Raw genomic sequence first — 16,725 nt, 5'->3', positions numbered from 1 at the left:
AGGTGACTCCAATGCTCCATATATCTCCCCTTCCATCTCTCCTATATGACTAGCTCCCTTCATGTGCCCCCCAGATATCAAGTGTGAGCATTTGCAGGTGGCTCACAAGCACCTGTGGTCCTCAAGCTCAACTCCACAGAATTAGAAGGCACACAAACTTGAGCATGTCAGGTCACCCCCAACTCCATCCCACCAGGGAAAACAGACAGGAGACTGATCATCCAGCTAGGCCTTGTAGGATTGAGAGAATCTAAAGAGTTCTCCTCCAAGAGGAAACAAGAAGTGTGGAGTGGGTATATCCATAGAAAAGGTCTGAGAGGGCCTCGGAATCTCTAGTCTGGCTGACAGGTGAAGGTAGTTCTTTCCCCAAATCAGTCAGTGAAAATTGAAGGTTATTGCTTCTCCAAATCTAAAGACAGCAATGTAAGACTTCAAAAAACATTAAAAATCAAGGAAACATGTTTCCATGACACCACCAAAGGAAAACAATAATTTTCCAGTAACTGACCCGACAGAAATGGAGATCTATGAATTGCTTGACAATGAATTCAAATTAATTGTTTTAAGGAAGTTCAGTGAGCTACAAGAGAACAAAAATAGACAATTCAACAAAATCAGAAAAATAATACATGAACAAAATTAGAAGTTAAACAAAGATAGAAATCATTTAAATAAAACAGAAATTCTGGAGCTGAAAAAAACGTAATGAAATGAAAAATGCAATAAGAAGTTTCAGATTTCATCAAGGAGAATGCAATCTATGAACTCAAAGATAGATTACTTGAAACTATTCAGTCAGAGGAGAAAAAATAATGATAAGGAAGAAAGCAAGCTTACAGAATTTATAGGACATCATGGAGGTAAATACAATAAGCAGTATGGAGGTTCCAGAGAAGAATACAAAAAGAGAGGGACAGAAAGTTTAATTAAATAAAAAATGGCTTCAAACTTCCTAACCTTGGGAGATATATGGATATCCAAATATATGAGGCTGTAAGACTCCCAGACAGATTCAATGCAAAAAAAATTTTATTTAGACATAAAGTAATCAAATTGTTGAAAATCAAAGACAGATAATTTTGAAAGAAGCAGGAGAAAGACTTTTCACATAGAAAAGAAGCTTCATTAGACTATTAGCAGATTTGTCAGCAAAAACCTTGCAGGCCAAGAGAAGGTAGGATGGCATATTCAAACTGCTGAAAGAAAAATTTGCCAACTAAGAATAGTTTATTCAGCATAGCTGTTCTTCAGAAATGAAGGAAAGATAAAAATTTTCCAAGACAAACAAAAGCTGAGGAAGTTTGTCACCACTAGACTTGCCTTACAAGAAATTCAAGTTCTTCAAGCTAAAATGAAAAGATGCAAATTAGTAACATGAAAATACATGAAAGTATAAAATTCAGTGATATGGTATTTAGTCAAATTCAAAACATTTTAATACTGTAATAGTGGTATTTAAATCACTTTTAACTCTTATAAAGTTTAAAAGTATTGAAAATAACCATAACTAATGGATGCACATTTTAAAATGAATTATGACAGTAAAAACTAAAATGTGGAGTAGAGAAGAAGTAAAAACCTAATTTTTGTATGCAGTTGAAGCTAAGTTGCTATCAGTTTAAATTTGACTGCTATATATACAAGATGTTTGATGTAAGCCCCTCAGTAACAACAAAGCAAAATCCTACAGTAGATACACCAAAGATAAAGAGAAAGGAATCAAAGCATTCCACTATAGAAAATAATCAAATCACAAAGGAAAATAGCAACAGGGGAAGAAGGGAACTATAAAACAGAAAACAATTAACAAAATGTAATAGTAAGTCATTATCTATCAATAATTACTTTAAATATAAATGAACTAAATTTTCCAATCAAGAGACAGAGAATAGCTGAATGGATAGAAAACCAAGACCCAACTCTGTGCTTCCTATGAGAGACTTACTTTAGCTTTAAGGACACACACAGGCTGAAAGTGAAGGGATTGGAAAAGATATTCCATGCAAGTAGAAACCAGTTGAGAGCAGGGATAGTTATATTTCTATCAGAAAAAAATAGCCTTTAATTCCAAAGCTGTTAAGAGATAAAGAAGGTCATTATAAAGGGGTCAACTTATGAAGAGGATCTAACATTTGTAAATATATATGCCATCAACATTGAAACACCTAGTTATATAAAGGAAGTATTAAGATATCTGAAGGAAGAAATTAACAGCAAAACAATAATAGTAGGGGATTTCAACACCCTGCCTTCAACAATGGATAGGTAATTCCAAATAGAAAATCAATAAGAAAACATTGGGCTTAAACTACACTTTAGAGAAAATGGACCAAAAGACCTATACAGAATATTCCATCCGTCAGCAGAAGAATACACATTTTTCTAAAGCACATAAGAAACATTCTCCAGAATATAATACGTTAGGCCACAAAATAAGTCTTAATAAACTTAAGAAGATTGAAATCATATCAAATATATTTTCTTACCACAATGATATGAAATTAGAAATCAGTAACAGGAAAAAAAATGAAAAACTAACATATATGTAGGAAGGAACATGTTCCTCTGCAACCAATGGGTCAAATAGTAAATCAAAGGCAAATTTAAAAATATCTTAAGACAAATGAAAATGGAAGCACAACATATCAAAACTCATGGCCAGGCACAGTGGCTCACACCTGTAATCCCAGCATTTTGGGAGGCCAAGGTGGGCGGATCACGAGGTCAGGAGATCAAGTCCATCCTGGCTAACACAGTGAAACCCCGTCTCTACTAAAAATACAAAAAAATTAGCCGTGAGTGGTGGCGGGCACCTATAGTCCCGGCTACTCGGGAGGCTGAGGCAGGAGAGTGGCATGAACCCGGGAGGCGGAGCTTGCAGTGAGCCTAGATCGCGCCACCGCACTCCAGCCTGGACGACAGAGTGAGACTCCACCTCAGAAAAACAAACAAACAAACAAATAAACCAAAAACCTCGAAAGCATTTCTAAAAGGAAAGCTTATAGCAATAAATGAATACATGAAGAAAAAAAGACAAATATCAAATAAGCAACTTAAATTTATACCTCAAAGAAGTAGATAAAAAGAACAAGCTAGACCCAAAGTGAACAGACAGGAAATAACAAAGAACAGTGTAGAAATAAATAAAATAGCGATGAGAAAAACAATAGAAAAGCTCAACGAATCCAAGAGTTTGTGTCTTTGAAAAGGTAAGGAAAACTGACAAATCTCTAGCTAAAACTGAGTAAAAAGAGAGAAGACTCAAAAGATCAGACATGAAGGAGGAGGCATTACAACTGATGCCCAGAAATACAGAGAATCATAAGATACTAAGGACAAATATGTGCAAACAAATTGGACAATCTAGAAAAAAATGGATAAATTTCTAGAAACATATAACCTACCAGGACTGAATTATGAAGAAATAGGAAATCTGAGCAAATTAATAATAAGTAAGGAAATTGAATCAGTAATTAAATATCTGTCAATGAAGAAAAGCCCAGGGACAGATTGCTTTACTGTTGAATTCTACCAAATATTTAAAGAAGAATGAATATGAGTGATTTTCAAACTCTTCCCATGAATGTAAGAGGAGGGAATCTTTTCAAAATTACTTTAGGAAGTCACCAATACCTTGATACTAAAGCCAGAAAATCACACTAAAAGAAGATAAATTTATTGGCTAATATCCCTGTTGAACATAGATGCAAAAATCCTCAAAAACATACTAGCAAACCAAATTCAAGAGCGCATTTAAAAAATCATATCCTATGAGCATGTTGGACATATTCCTGGGATGAAAGGATGGTTTAACATATGCAAATCCATAAATGTGATACACAATACTAATAGAATGAAAGACAAAAAACACATGCTCATCTCAATAGATACAGAAAAAGCATTTGACAAATTCATTATCTTTGATGATAAAAAAAACTCTTAACATATTAGGTATAAAATAAGCATACTTCAACATAATAAAGGCCATATATGACAAGCTCACAGCTAATATCATACTCAATGGTGAAAGACTGAAAGCTTTTCCTCTATGATCAGAAACAAAACAGGATGCCCACTCACCACTTCTATTCAACATAATACTGGATGTCCTGGTCAAAGCAAATAGGCAAGAAAAAAGGATAAAAGCCATCCACATAGAAAAGGAGGAAGCAAAATTTTCTCTGTATGCAGACAGCACTATCTTACATACTGAAAACCCTAAAAACCCATCAAAAAACTATTTTTTTTTTTTTTTGAGACGGAGTCTTGCTCTGTCACCCAGGCTAGAGTGCAGTGGCACAATCTCGGCTCACTGCAAGCTCTGCCTCCCGGGTTCATGCCATTCTCCTGCCTCAGCCTCCCGAGTTGCTGAGACTACAGGCACCCACCACCACACCCGGCTAATTTTTTGTATTTTTAGTAGAGGCGGGGTTTCACCATGTTAGCCACGATGGTCTCCATCTCCTGACCTCGTGATCCGCCCACCTTGGCCTCCCAAAGTGCTGGGATTACAGGCATGAGCCACCACACCAGGCCCAAAGAACTATCATAACTACTAAACACATTCAGTAAAGTTGCAGGATTCAAAATCAACACACAAAAATCAGCTGTGTTTCTATATTTAATAAACACCTGAAACATATTATTCTTTATAAAGTTCCATTTACAACAGTGTCAGAAAGAATAAAGTAACAAAGAATAAATTTAACAAAGGAGGTGAAAAATCTGTACACTGAAAACTGTAAAACATGGATGAAAGAATTTGAAGTAGACACAAATAAATGGAAAGATGTCCTATGTTTATTGACTGGAACAATTAATATTGTTAAAATGTCCATGCTACCCAAAGCAATTTACAGACTGAATGCAATCTCTGTTAAAATTTCAATGACATTTATTTACAGAAACAAAAAAAGTAATATTAAAAATTGTATGGAACCATAAAATTTACATGGAACCACAAGATCAAGAAGACAGCTAAAGCAATCTTGAGAAAGAACAATGCTACCCTCACTCACTGCCAACAACCTGTCTCATCACAGGCATGCCTTGCAACCACTCCACAGAAATGCTTTGATTACCCACAGTCTTTCACCAGATGAGATCAGTGTCCAGGTGTATTAGTCCGTTCTTGCATTGCTATAAAGAACTACCAGAGACTTAAACATGAGGCCTGAAACCATGTATTCCTAGAAGAAAACACAGGGAAAAAGCTCCTTAACATTGATCAGGGCAATGAGTTTTTGGTTGTGACACCAAAAGCACAGGAACAAAATCAAAAATAAACAAGTGGAACTACATTAAATTTAAATGTTTCTGCACAGCAAAGGAAATAATCAACAAAATGAAAAGACAACCTCCATAATGAGAGATTATTTGTAAACAATATATATATGTATGTAAACATATATGTATGTAAACATATGTATATGTATGTAAACATATATGTATGTAAACATGTATATGTATGTAAACATATATACATATGTAAACATATATATATGTATGTAAACATATATATTTGGTATAAAGGGCTTGATATCCAAAATATAGAAGAAACTCAATAACAGAAAAAAAAACCACAAGCAAAGGACCTGAACATTTTCCCAATAAAGACATACAAATATACAGCAAGTATATGAAAAGGTGCTCAACATCAATAATCATCAGAGAAATGCAAATCCAAACCATGGTAAAATATCATTTTACACCTGTTAGGATGGATACCATCAAAAAAGTGAAAAGATAACAGTGTTGCAGAGGATGTGGAAAATGGGAACCCTTGTACACTGCTTGTAGAAATATAAATTGGTACAGCTATTATAAAAAGTAGTATGCAGCTTCCTCAAAAAATTAAAAACAGAATTATCATACGATCCAGCAATCCCACTTCTGGGTATATATCCAAAGGAAATGAAATCACTAGTTCATTAACTATGTGTGGTGATGGGTATATTAATTAATGTGTTTGTGATAATCGTTTCACAATGTGTGTATATACATAGAAGTATATATATAATCATATTGTATACCTTGAATATATATAATATTTGTCAATTATAACTCAATAAAGCTGGAAAAAATTCAAAAAAAAAATTATGTCAAAGAGATAAATTCATTGCAGCATTATTCACAATAGCTAAGATATGGAAACAACCTAGGTGTCCATTGATGAATGAATGGATAAGAAAATGTAGTGTGTGTATATGTATACACACATACGCAATGTGATATTATTCAGCCTTAAAAAAGAAGGAAGTCCTGCCATTTTCTATAACATGGAAGAACCTGGAGGACCTTATGCTAAGTGAAATAAGCCAGACACAGAAAGACAAATACTGTATGACATCACTTATATGGAATCTAAAAACGTTAAAATCAGTCACAGAATAGAATGTTGGTTACCAAAGGTTATGGGGCGGGGGGGTGGCGGGAATGAGGAGATGTTAGTCAAAGTATACAAACTTTCGGTTAAAAATAAGTTCTGGGGATCTAATGTACACCTTGGTAACAGTGTGGATTTCAAATATTATTAAAAGTATACAGTTAATTAGCATGATTGAGGTAATCTGTTCACAATGAATACTTACATAGCATTGTACACCTTAGATCTATACAATTTTCCTTTTTCAATCATACGTCAATAAAGCTGGAAAAAAATTAATGCATTGGCTCATATTACCCTTCTGCTGAAATTTTTCACTGCCTTCCAACTCATTCAGAGAAAAGTCCAAGTCCTTATTTACCGTTATTTCTGGCAGCCCACAAAGACAGAAGTGATTGGGCCTCTCTAATCTTATATCCTGTTATTCTTCACCTCATTCACTGTCTCCAGGCATGACAGCTTTGTTACTAATCCTTGTTTATGCCAAACATGCTCTTACCTCAGAGCCTTTGCATTTGCCCGGAAATTTCTTTTCTCAGATACATGCGTGGTTCGCTTCCTTCCTTCAAATCATTGCTCAGAAGACACTTTAGTAGTGAAACCCCTAACAAACCATAATAAAATGGTAATCCCCACCCATAATAAAATGGTAACCCCCATCCTAGACCTGTGCCAGGATTCTCCCTCTTTTTTGCCCTGCTCATTTATTCTCTATATCTGGGGTGACCATATAATTTATTATCCAAAGAGACATTTATGCAGTGAAAGGAGGCACTATTAATAATTACTATAGGTGACATATAAACTGAGACTTTTCCAGGCAAACCAGGAATATGGTGCATTGTACCTATCCATAGTACTTATCACCTATCTCGCTATTTATTTACACATTGGTCTGTTTGTTCTTTGTCTCTCTTCAGTAGAACATAAACTCCAGGAAGTCAGGAACTTTTTGTTCATAATTTTATCTCCAATACCTAAAAGGCAACTGGCCAAAGTAGATGCTGAATAATTTGTTGAGTGAATAGAAGGCTGAATGAATAAATATGTCCTGTACTTAACTGAGTCTATCCAAAATTATAGGCAATAATAATAATACTATTAGCTAAAATTTGGGAATGCTTACTAAGTATGTGCCAGGCACTGTGATGCCTACTTTATACATATTGTCATTTAAAACTGACAACTAGTCTCTTAGCCCCACATTACAGACTGAAAGATGACACTCGAAGAGGTGAATGATCCGCCACGTTTACACAGTTAGAAAGTGCTAGAGTTGGTGTTCAAACTCAAGTCCCTTGGACTCTGGGACATTTTCAAAGGTCACACCCATGACTTATCTCAGTCTCTTTACTTCGAATCTGTCTCCAGCGAAGTTCCCCTCTGTCCTCAGAGGCATCTTTCTAAGACACACATACCTCCTTAACCTTTCATGCCTTCCCACTGCTTTCCAAAGAAAGCTCAGACTCTTCAGCCTGGCCATCAAAGGCCCTTGTGGTAGAGGGGCCTGACTCACCTTTCATACCTCTTCGGCTGCTACTCCACCTACAGTGCCCCACACTTGCCTCATCTCACCCAGGAGTCCTCGCAGCTGCAGTTCTTGATGTTCTCATTGTTCCTTGAACAGGGTTTGTTTTCAGCTTCATTCCTTTCTGGAAGCCCCTCCTTACGGCAGTTTCCTCCCTTCTTTCTTGTATCCATCAAAATCTGACCCTACTGGCACCATAATATTTCTCAAATCCCCCTAATGAAAGTCAGGTTCTCTCTCTCCCTAATCCTAGAATACTTAGCTTAACTCGGCGGTTGATTATATCATGCTTTATTAAAGCTATTTACATGTGATTACTAGAGAGTCAGGGAAGATAAAAGCCAAGCCTATTTCCTCACTGTATCCTTGCAGGACCTTACAGAGCACTTGGACCATAGGAGGAGCTAAAATAGTATTGATTTTGCTGGATGTGTTGTGCGTGGATTGTTTAAGAAGCAGTTGGAGATGCAGAACTGAAGCTCAAGATAGAAACTGTAAAACATTCATGTGCAAATGAAAAATACATGTATAAGTGAAGCAGAATTTTAAGAAAACAAGTAAGAAAAGCCTTAAGAAATGCCTCATTTAGAGGCTAAAAGGGTAAAAGTGTGAGTAATTCTGAAAAATAATTTGGTATTCATAATCCTATATAATATGTAAATATATACAAGATTACATAGAATTGAATGAATAAATTACACAATGATAGAAATTCCCTCCTTTTTTTCTAACATACCTGGGTCTGATTTCTTGGCCCTCATCATTTAATCTTCCCATAGAGTTAGATCTCAGAGCAGACCCCATGCAGCATCTGAATTCACATATAAGAAACATATACACTATTATATATAGCTTTATACCAGCTTAAGGGGAAAACTATGTGCTTGTTCAGTGAAATCATTCCTTTAAGCTATTATACAAATTTGCTTGGTTCACAAGCCTATTTTTGTGGACAAGGAGGCTAAATCTACAACAACTTAAAAATGAAAATTTAAATAAAATTTTTAAACTCAATTCCACACAAATTGTTTATAAATATTTATAAACATATAAATAAAATAATAGTGGTCACTGACACATATGTAGCATTATATATAGGTTTGGGATAAGTTGCAAAAATTTTGCAAATGAATAGATTTTTATTTGCAACTTATCTGCAGATAAAACATGAGAATAATTTTTAAATTGCAAAAACCAGACTGCACAAATCTTCATTATACCAGGTCACTAGACAAAGTTTCCAAGGACAATAAACCACTTTCAGCCTGACTTACACCAATACCTAAACTATAAATTGCTGCACAGGCTATTATATCACTGAGTTAGTCTGTCCTCTTGCAAGGTTACTGTTTAAAAGTATTGTCCCACTGATCAAGCGAGGTTTAAAGTGGGAAATGTGTGTGTTAGAGCAGGTTGTTAAAAGGTATGTTCAGGTATGAGCAGCCTTCACGGCATTATCATCACAAGCGCAGCCCGTGCTTTTCTGGTGTTTCTGTGAAGACCTCATCGCCTGCCTTTTGTTCTATGCCTTGCTTTCATTAGGAAGCCTACAGCAGCATCTCCCAGGTGTGTTGCCTGTACAAAGGGCATTCATTCTACTAGTGCCCAGGCATTAAACATAAAGGACACAAATTACAGTTGAAGCTGTGTTCATGGATAAATGAGGCAGGGCGACAGTGATTCTACTGTGCTTTCTGGGTAATCCTACCATTAATTCCTGAGTTGCTTGTACAGAAGTTCTAGCCAAGAGAAAAATAGATCATTGCATTTCTTTGCTTTGAGAGACAATGAGCAGCCCCGTGAATGTATGGCCTCATTCTGTATAGAGGAGAGCCTTTTACAATGCTGATTTCCCAAGTCAGTGCAGCAGTGATGCTATTTAAAAATATACCTATATGGTGGATATTATGCAGCAGAACAATCTACACTTTCCCCTACCCAGGAACATTCAACATAGTTTCCACCAAATAAAAGAGACAGATCGATTAATAGCAAAAGCCAGCCTGTAGTGAATGCTTACAATGGCCCATCCCCTGTTCTGAGCACTTTGTGTTTATTAACCCATTTAACCCTAATTCTGCTATTATTATCTCCCATTTTACAGAAAAGGAAAACTGAGACAGCATGATTATGAAAATGACCCTGGGTTCCATAGTGAATGGCGGAGCTGAGATTCAGAATGCAGATAATCTAACACTACAGCCTACCTCCTTAGCAATTTTCCTCCCAAGATATTATGTCTCTTACTTAATATCATTTTCATTAAAAGTCTGTATGTTAATCTATAATCCTAGCTATTATTTTCTTTTTAATAAACCATTTACCACCCCCCTCCTTCTTAAAAGGCTATTTGAATTCTTACCTAGATCTGCAGTGAGGCAGACTGATACTTTTAAAATTTATTTAACTTGTAAAAAGGCTGAAGGACACAAAACTTGTCAGCAGCCTTCCAGACTTCAGGACAAATGGGTGAAAGATGTAGAGGAAGAGGAGGAAAATTTGTAAAAGGTGCTAATATTTATGAAGTGGCTCAACAAAATTAGGTAAAGATGGTCAAGACCGTACTTGCTTTGTAAATCTGCCATTACCAGATTTACAAAGTGTCACAGACTGGGTGCTTAAGCAACAAAAATGTGTTGTCTCTGGAGGTCCAAAGTCCACATTCACGGTGCCAGCAGGTCTGGCTTCTTCTGAAGGCTGTGAGGGAAGAATCCATTCCTGGCCTCTCTGCCTGGCTTGAAGGTAGCATCTTCTCCCCTGTCTTTGTTCCCATCATCTTCCCTCTGTGCACATCTCTGTGCCCACCTTTACTCTTTGTAAAAGAGCATCGGCCATATTGGATTAGGGCATATGCTAATGACTTCTTTTCTTCTTCTTCTTCATTTTATTACCCCTGTAAAGATTCTATCTCAAAATAAAGTCACTTTCCTAGGTACTGAAAGTTAGCCATCAACATATGAATTTGGGGGACACATTTAATAAAAAAGATCACAGAGCTACTAAGAGGTAAGCTGGGATTCTAATTCAAGTGTATGTGATGCCAGGAGATGTTCTGTGCATTATCATGCTGTCTTGTGCTTAAAGATCTATAAGAAATTTCTAACACCAATTACTGAGACTGATAATAATCCACATGAGGCTCCAAACTGGTAAAAACTTCCAAAAGATTTTCTTTCTAAATGTAGACATCTATTATTTCTGTCTCTCCATCATCCCTTTCCTCCCATTAGAAATAGGGGCTTGTTCCCTTCCACTGGGACACTGCCCTTCCCCCACTATGCATTCTGGAGGGCTGCAAGCCTCAGTGCCTCCCCCAAACCCCAGACACATCATCTTTTAATGAACGCCTCTTTCCTTTGGGTCTGAGGGTTGTAAAAATGTTGACTCCTGATTCCTCAAAAGTAGTTTCCTCAGCACATGGAGAAACCTGAAATAAGCACCACACATAAAAACCGAGTAGAGGCTGGGTGCAGTGGCTCACGCCTGTAATCTCAGCACTTTGGGAGGCCGAGGCGGGCGGATCACGAGGTCAGGAGATCAAGACCATCCTGGCTAACACAGTGAAACCCCATCTCAACTAAAAATACAAAAAAATTAGCCGGGTGTGGTGGTGGGCGCCTGTAGTCTCAGCTACTCGGGAGGCAGGAGAATGGCATGAGCCCGGGAGTCGGAGCTGGCAGTGAGCCCAGATCACGCCTCTGCACTCCAGCCTGGGCAACAGAGCAAGACTCTGTCTCAAAACAAACAAGAAAACAAACAAACAAAAAAAACAAACAACAAAAAAAAACGAGTAGAGAGACGGAGATGGGCAAACAGGCAGAACAGAACAACAGACAGAGAGACTAAAGGGCTCTGGTTTTATCTACTCTGAGGCTAAAGCTACCCTGACTTTGCAAGAATTGGTTATATGAGTCAATAAATGATTCCTTTCTCTCTCTTTTTTTTTTTTCTCAAATGAGTTCGAGGAATGCTTTACTCACTTGCTATCAATATTGGTTGGAAATGAATAAATCCTGTATCTTACTTTTAAATATGTAATTGCACCACATAATTTATAATGTATGAGGTACCATGATATGAAGAATCATTTCAGAAGTAGAATTCATACAGTCCGATTTCAGAAACTAGTTTAAGTGCTTAGAAAGGCCATAAACTCTGTTTTCCATTTGCACCATAATCATTTTGACTCATAATTTCACACAGTAACCCCTGGGGCAAACCATCAAGATGGTTAATTCATCTCAAGATGAAAAAGCGAAAATTAATAAAAGTAAATATGTGGCTTACTATCAAACTGCTGTTACTAATGGAGACTTTTTTTCATCTCATCATTACAAATCATTTTTTAGACCAGAGATGCAAACTGTTCTAGATAACATTTTAAATAAAACTATATTGCTTTCTCTGAAATAAAAAATTCAGACCACGTTGCCAAATACAATAAAACAACTGTTCGTTAAATAAACATCTTTATTATCTAGTCATATTTTTCTGCATTAATCTTAAGCTTATTTACCAGACTCATGCTTTAAAAATTAGTCTTATAATCCATATCTTAGCAAATAAAATTAGTAATATTTTCTACAGGAATAGCATCCTCCTCAAAAATGAAAAGAAAACCAATGGCTAGGAAACACCAACTTTAAAAAGTTCAGATTTCTGAGAATAAATTTTGTATCTCCAATATAGGAATACTTCACAGTATTTGATGTGTCACAGATCTTCTCTCAGGTGTATTCCTCTTGCCAATGTCATATAAAGAAAAATTTAATACATTTAATTAATAATACATGCATACTATGTACAAAATGTTGTTAGAATGTTTCACCTGTTTTGAAGCAGTTTATGTTCTAATGATTGCGAGAATACCATATATAGGCCAAAGATCATTTGAACTTGATTTTTTGTATTTCTAGAATGGTGTATACTGTCAGTGTTCAATAAATGTTTATTCAGTGGCTACATTCATACAATAGATCATCTTTAATAGAAACATATACTGAAGTTCTACAGAATAAATAATTCTAGTATATTATATATACAGATGCTCCTTGACTTACTATCAGGTTATATTCTGAAAAACCCATCCTAAATTGAAAATATTATAATTCAAAACTTTATGTAATATAGTGAATGTACAAAACATCATAGTTTAGCCTAGCCTACATTAAGCATAATCAGAGCACCTACAGTAGCCTACAGTTGGGCAAAATCATCTGGCAATACAGTACAGACTGTGGAGTACTGGCCATTTACCCTCATGGTTGCATGGCTGGCTGGGAGCTGCCCAGCATCATGAGATAGTATCATACCATATATTGCTACCCAGGAAAGTATCAAAACTCAAAATTCGAAGTATAGTTTCTACTGAACGCATATAATGTTGCACCATTGTAAAGACCAAAAAAATTGTAATTTGAACCATTATAAGTCGAGGGTTATCTGTACATAAATGAAGATATAGATACAGACAAATGCTGTAGACATGAACATGGACACAGACATGCATGTAGACATAAGCATGGGTATAGAGATGCATGTAAAATGTAGATGCAGATACAGAGACAGAGAAACATTGATATATATGTTAAATGTACTAGGTATTTCTAGTTTTCTGCCTGAAATAAACATCTGTTATTTGTCTCTTCAGTGTCTCTTTCCACCCACTGGAAATAGCACTTCATACACATTCCAATGGGCTGCAAATCACAGCACCTCTTTCCACAGCAGAGGAATGGTAGACTTATAACTTCTCAGCCATGGTCTTTCTCTTGTGTCTGAGGGTTGAAAAGATGTATCCCTAGATGTCACAAAGGTAATGTCATTACCACATGGAGAATTCAGGGGTTTTGCACAATACACAGAAGCCAAGTCGAAAGACTAAAAGATAGATGGACAGGCATAAATATGATGGTAACCCCAGCTCCATTACATTTATTGGTTACATCTCCCAGACTGTAGCCAAAAAATAGGGAAGACAAGAGAGAGGTGGCATTTGCAATTACCAAAAAAGGCACTTGAGTCTTATATGAGAGAAGAGATGTTTTTCCCAAAACCTGAATTCAAGAGTCTTTTGTGAAGAATAAAGGGTGTTAAACATTGAAATGGGAGACCATAGAATTTTTTTCCCAGAAAGTCTTTAAATAAAAATAGGCCAGGCGTGGTGGCTCAAGCCTGTAATCCCAGCACTTTGGGAGGCCAAGGTGGGTGGATCACCTGAGGTCAGGATTTCAAGACCAGCCGGGCCAACATGGTGAAACCCTGTCTCTACTAAAAATACAAAAATTATCTGGGCATAGTGGCAGGTGCCTGAAATCCCAGCTACTCAGGAGACTGAGGCAGGAGAATTGCTTGAACCCAAGAGTCAGAGGTTGCAGTGAGCCGAGATCACGCCATTGCACTCCAGTGTGGATGACAAGAGTGAAATTCTGTCTCAAAAAAAAAAAAACAAAAAACAAAAAACAAAAATGAAAACAAAAAATAGAAAAGAAAGATAGTCTTTAAAAAAAAATAAGTTCTCTTCTGCACAGGTGATTTATGTCTCAATTTTTTCAAGATCTATGTTTCTCTATTAGACATTAGATAAAATAGGGAACAAGGTGTAAAAACAGGACTTAAAACTGTAAGGATAGGATAGCTGGGGCAAGGCCAGATATGCAGAGGACCTACACACATTTTTTCCTTCGGTGTTCTCTCTATGAGATTCCACATTCACACCTATCACACATTTTTGCTATTTCTCCTGAAGAACAATGAGATACAGGTGCAACTAATTTAAAAATAAATGAATGACCATGTGAATATTCTATCTTGCAAAACATGGAAGCACAATTGATTTTTTAACAAAAAAAAAAATTAGCAATTGATATCAGCTAGATCTAGACAGAAAGGAGAAAAGAACTTAGATACTTCACATAGACCCTCTGGAATAACCCAAATATTCAAGTAATTTAGAAAGAACTCTCATCTGTGGAAAACCCCCAGATATTCTCTGAAAATAACACACTTATTGAGAGTGTGAGCCTTCATTGTATGCTTTCAAGGAAATTCAATAAAATGCTGGTGCTTTTGTCAAATGGAGCCAAATAGAGAAATAATTGCTCAGAGCTCAATTATTTTATGCAAGCTCATTCTCATCCCCAACTCTTTAATGCTCAGTAAATTGTCCAAGTGTGCAATCAGAAGACAATTTAATTTTACCAATAATTGCTGTGGTTTGCTATAACTTTAAAAAGTTAAGACACATTAAAGGAACCTAGGGATATATATCTTTAAAATGTTTAAGTATAATATGAGTTATAATTTTCAGTGCTTAGTGTTAGTATTTTAAAAAATAATGTCTCTAGTGGCTGCACAGTTCTTCAAGGGAGCCACTTACTAAGTCCCTCTTCTGCCACTCTATTGATTCATTTCCAACACACTAGAGAAGAGGTCTTCAATCTGATTCAGTTGACTTTCAGGGGCAATCATCCCTAAACAAATTCCCAACTTCAAACACAAAAATTACCAGAAAGAATAGACTTAGTCTCACAAAGACACCAAAAGTATAGCATGTGTAAAATATTCACTTATTCCAAAAACCAATAACATTATTTTCACATCACAAAGAAGTGCACTATCGAAAATAAAGAAATTCTTAGAATCAAGAATATTATTTAGGACACAATTTTAAGAACCTTCCCTATATATGAGAAACACACAAATACCCTTCAAATTATAAAGACCATATAAAAATACCATTTTTAATGTTACCATATATTTTATAGGCTGATTTAAGAACAATGGTCATACTACTGTTGTTCAAATAAATATTCATCTGAAATATTTCAGATGAATGGTTTCAGTCACACTACTATTTTTCAGATAAATATATTTTGCTTATTTTTATCTCACTATATTTTAAGATGAAAATACGTAGAAGCAGTAAATAAAACTAACTCATTAGATTTTAAAAGGTAGTACAAAATATTCCCATTGAAGAATCAAAGGCAGAACTAAAATCCCTAAGGTAATTGTCATAAAAATTATTTCGCTATGTTAATAAGCTTTCTTCCTAAACAATTTTTAAATCGCCTTCTAAAACAGATGGCATCAGAATCATTTTCAAATGTCCACTAAATTTTAACAATTCTATTAAGAATTTAAGAAAGCTGAATGTTCTTAGGTAACTATTAGGATTTGAAGGAAGGTTTATCTTTACTTTCAGGTGAAACAGAGACATATTGCAGCTGAAAATATGGACATCAAATGTTGATGCCAGGAATAAACAGGTAACTCCTCCCTTGAAACTCCCTCACTGTCCCTCTGTGGCAGGGGTCAGAAGTGACGCTACCATTCATGTGGACAGCAGGGCTGGATCTGATCAGAAACAGTCCTTTCTGACCATTAGGTGAAGTCCATGCCGAAAATAAAATAGCAGAGCAATGAGATAGACGGCGAATCCACCTACTGGCCTCGAACCTCCCAGAACATACATATTCAGCCAGCCCACCTCTCCCAGGAGAGCAACCGACAGCACCTACCACTTCTGAAATCACAACACCAGATCCCCAGACTTCACAAAAATAAGCCCCAGGGTGAGTTCCCAGCCACCCATGAATCTATCTCCAAAACTTCCACAAGGACAAATCGATTCACGACACAACTCTGAACACCCACCTATGAAAGTCTCATTCAGTCAAGTCTATCTCCTTATATTAAGTTCAAATAATGGTATAAAATATAGCATAACAGGGCTCAAACAAAAGTCTTTTACTATCTCAGACAAACAAAGTCCAGTGATGGGCAGTTCGAGGCCAGTAGGTGGATTTGC

Source organism: Pan paniscus, chromosome 7 (genome assembly GCF_029289425.2).
Source record: "Pan paniscus chromosome 7, NHGRI_mPanPan1-v2.0_pri, whole genome shotgun sequence".
Taxonomy (NCBI): Eukaryota; Metazoa; Chordata; class Mammalia; order Primates; family Hominidae; genus Pan; species Pan paniscus.
The sequence above is the reverse complement of the archived record's forward strand: the minus strand, read 5'-3'. Positions refer to the sequence as shown.